At 50.7% G+C, this 4,031-nt stretch overlaps 1 protein-coding gene across 1 annotated transcript in view; it reads right to left on the bottom strand.

The window, feature by feature from the left end:
- CHD9 (chromodomain helicase DNA binding protein 9) overlaps nucleotides 1-3,662 on the bottom strand; it is a 226,048-nt gene extending 222,386 nt beyond the window's left edge. Inside the window, exon 1 of the mRNA XM_023514745.1 lies at nucleotides 3,555-3,662. The gene's annotated coding sequence lies outside the window, so the exon portion shown is untranslated. The remainder of the gene's footprint in view (nucleotides 1-3,554) is intronic.
- Nucleotides 3,663-4,031: the final 369 nt, after the last annotated feature.

Genomic DNA, 4,031 nt, shown 5'->3' with positions numbered 1-4,031 from the left:
AAATTGTGGTTCTGTCATTTATCAGCTGGGTGACTCAGGGAGTTTATGTAACAGCTCTATAAACTTCAGTTTCCTCCTCAATAAGCACTTGGAAAAAATTCACTGTTAATATACTAATAATTATTATTATCATTAGATATTGTATTCAATAATATAATATCTCATAACAAGGCAATTTTTATCCCTTCCCCCAGGAAGCTTAAACAAGGGACTCTGAAATCACCTATCACATCCTAAATGTAGAGAAATTTAAGCCCAAAGAGGTGAAGGAACTCCATCAAGGCCACAAAACTAGTTAGTGAGAGAGGACTAGAGAAGACCAGTCAGGACTAGTAACAGAGTTCCAGGTTGTAAGTCACTGTTTCTCCATTGTCCCGTGCAGCACAGCCAGCACTGCTCTGATTGAAATCTGGAAATTTGTAAGCCCTGAAGCATCAGAAGAGAATTATGCAAGTCAATTAGAATCGGACCAATTATTTTGTTCAATCATCTTTCTAAATCCCGTTCCTTAAGCCGTTGTATTTGCGCGGCCATGTATGTAGATCTCTGAGTTCATGGTGGTGACCACATGGAAATACTACATTCCCCACCCACTTGCACATCCATTTGTGCTTAAGAATGGTAAATAAAGGCCTGGCAAGGTGGTACCCGCCTTCGATCTCAGCTGCTTGGGAGGATAAGATGGAAGGATCACTTGAACCCAGGAGGTCAAGGTTACAGTGAGCTATGATCTGGCCACTGTACTCCAGCCCAGGTGACAGAACAAGATTTTGTCTTTTTTTTTTTTTAATACAGAGTTTCACTCTGTTGCCCTGGGTAGAACGTCATGGCTCAGGCTGGTCTCGAACTCCTGAGCTCCAGCTGTACCTGCCCTAAGATCTTGTCCCTTTAAAAAGAAGTATCTTAAACAAGAACATGGATCAGTGCCTATAGATCAGTGGTTAGGGCACTGGCTACATACACCAAAGCTGGTGGGTTTGAACCTGGTCCGGGCCTGCTACACAATGAGAACAGCAAGAAAAAATAGCTGGATGTTGTGGCAGGTACCTGTAGTCCCAGCTACGTGGGAGGCTGAGGCAGGAGAATCCCTTAAGCCCAAAGATTTTAAGGTTGCTGTGAGATGTAACCCCACGGCAGTGGTTCTCAACCTTCCTAATGCTGCGGCCCTTTAATACAGCTCCTGTGGGTCACAACCCATAGGTTGAGAACTGCTGCCCCACAGCTCTCTACTGAGGGTGACATAGTGACACTCTGTTTCAAAAAAAAAAAAAAAAAAAAAAAAACAACGAAAAAACCCCCAAGAACAAAGTGTCTCCTGTAAAGCGGCAGATCCAGGTTTAGTGGGGCCTAAAGTGTATGTAATATGGTCGACTCTCTTTAGGAAAAGAATATATAATCACGAATTAAAAATTGGGGCCGTACCCAGTGATTCACACCTAGAATCTTAGCACTCTGGGAGGCAGAGGCGGATGGATTGTTTGCGTTCAGGAGTTCAAGACCAGCCTGCACAAGAGTGAGACCCCGTCTCTAAAAAACAGGTGGGTGTTGTGGCGGGCGCCTGTAGTCCCAGCTACTCGGGAGGCTGAGGCAAGAGGATCCCTTGAGCCCAAGAGTTTGAGGTTTCTAAGAGCTATGATGTCAGGGCACTCTACCAAGGGTGACAAAGTGAGACTCTGTCAAAAACATAAAAAATTAGGTACAAGGCCTGGAAAGGCACACATGCAGGTGAAAGGCCCTGAAGTTTCAGCATAATTAGCTTCTGGTGAATCCAGCTCAGTTTTTCCCTTCTTCCCTTTTCTCTCTGTCTATCTAACTTCCACCTAGCCTCTCATTTCACATGTACCGAACACTTAACTTCACAAGTTTACATCCTGATTAAAACATTGTGTTTATCACATTTCTATCTAAATCATGATAAACACACAGGTTTTCTTGATATACATGAATGAAATGATGTGTGCTGGACCTGTGGGTGATGTATAAACAAGCTGGGTGGGGCTGCCCGTTTTTTTCCCTGCAGTAGTCACGTTGCAGAGAGAGGGTAGTTTTCTGTTTACTTATAAACTCACCCAGAGGCAGGCTCCTCTACTGGGGAGCACGTTGAACAAATAAAATACCCCCCTCCTCAGATGGGAAAGGGGCAGTGCCTGAGCCATGTTGTCGAGTTCTGCACAATTACACGATGAATGTGTTTTATGCGTTTCATCTGATCTCCTGTTCACACCATCTGATGCAGTAGTAATGGGGTTTTTATTAAAACCCCCGTATCACAGGTTGGGGACTGCGGCCTACCGTGCGTGACTTGCCAAGGTCACAGGGCTCCGAGGTGGGAAAGGTAGGCTGCAAAGAACGGGCAAATTCAGTGCCCTTTCTAATTCAAAAGGAAGCGTGATCTTCGGTTAGTGTCACTTTCTACAGGCCGGGACCCCCAAGGAGGAGGCTTCAAGTCTGACACTGAACACTTTTCTTTGAATTCTCTTCCCCCACAGCACCCCCATTATCCTCACGTTTGGAGGAACAAAGACCGCCAAGGCAGCAATCGCACAAAGGATCCACAGACAAAGTTAAGTAGAGGCCATTTTTGTGGGTAATTTGGGGATGGGAAAGTGCTCCCCAGAGCGGCGAGGGGAGTTTTCTCCGGATGAGTCAGAGGTCTGCCCCCTTCCTGGCACAGTTCCTCACCGCTCCCCGTCCCGCGGGCAGCGAGATCACCCAGCCACAGGGGCATCTGCCCCCCACCACTGGCTGCCAGCAGCCTGCACAGTCAGGGGCTGGCGGGGAGCCGCGGAGCCCGCAGAGGGCGGGGAGGAAGCGCGCGGCTCCCAGGGGCTGTCGGCTTTCCCAGCTGACTCAACCCGCCGCCGCCGCCCGCCCCGCGCTCAGCCTCCAGCCTCCCAACTTTCCATTTCCAGGCCTCTCGGGTCGACTCTGCGTGGGACCCACCCCCTCCCGGGGCGCCTCGCCTGCAGCCCGGGGCTGCCGGGGCCTGTGCCCGCCGGCGTGGCGGGCCCTCTCCCAGGACGATTAGAATCGGCCGTAATGGGGAGTGCCGAATATAGGTCAAGGTGCTCTGGAAGGGCCCAGGGGAGGATCACCTGACCGGGAGGTGTGTGACTCAGCGGGAAGCGAAGGAAGGGAAGGGGCGGAGCCGGAATCGCCTGCCCCGCAGGGCCTGCAGGAGGTCAAGTTGCCCTGCCCCGCTGGTTGTCAGGGCAGGAAGGGGGAGCTGCTAGAGACCGACTGAAGGAGAGATAAAATGACCTCTGGTGACCTTTCTAAGGTGGAGTCCAAATCCACTCCAGAGATGGCTGTCACCCTCCGTGCAGCTGAAACCACTCCCAGCTCAAACTGTCTCTGTGGTTGTAAAGACCTAATTAGCAGCCTCCCTGCCCAAGTGAGAAAGCGAATTAACAGAAAGCTCATCACTCCAGACTTCATCCACCGCGACCCCCTAAAAGAAACCAGACACCAGTATAGCATACAAAGCCAGCCATCCCTATTAGAGGCAATTCAACTGCTTCCCCCAATTAATCCTGAATATGAAAATTACTAACCCATTTTATTTTACGGGTCCACACGCAGAGGCCTCCTTTCAAGGGAGCGGCAGTGGCTGCTGCTGCAGGAACAGCAGCTGCTCTGTCTGAGCCTCACTTCCTCTGGCTCCAGCTGCAGGTTCCTCCTGGCCAAGCAGGGAGTTTCCTGGTTCTGGCTCTCAGGGCTCTCGGCCCAGGCCTTGCTAGGCGGCCACCCTCGCCTCCCACCCCTCGCTGCTCACCACCCTCTGCGGGTAGCGCTTCTGGGACTCCCTAGTTCCATGAGTCAGAGCCAGGCTGGAGACAGACAGCAGGCTTCCTTAGAGGATCCCTTGAGCCCAAGAGTTTGAGGGTGCTGTGAGTTGTGGTGCCACAGCACTCTACTGAGATGGGAATCCCTAGTTCCATGAGTCAGAGCCAGGCTGGAGACAGACAGCAGGCTTCCTTTATTAAATCAGCCTCCTGCCCTGCACACCATAGAGGGAAGCTATAATTACC

Source organism: Otolemur garnettii, unplaced genomic scaffold (genome assembly GCF_000181295.1).
Source record: "Otolemur garnettii isolate 467f Iridium unplaced genomic scaffold, OtoGar3 scaffold00058, whole genome shotgun sequence".
Taxonomy (NCBI): domain Eukaryota; kingdom Metazoa; phylum Chordata; class Mammalia; order Primates; family Galagidae; genus Otolemur; species Otolemur garnettii.
This window is presented reverse-complemented; position numbering and strand designations above follow the sequence as displayed.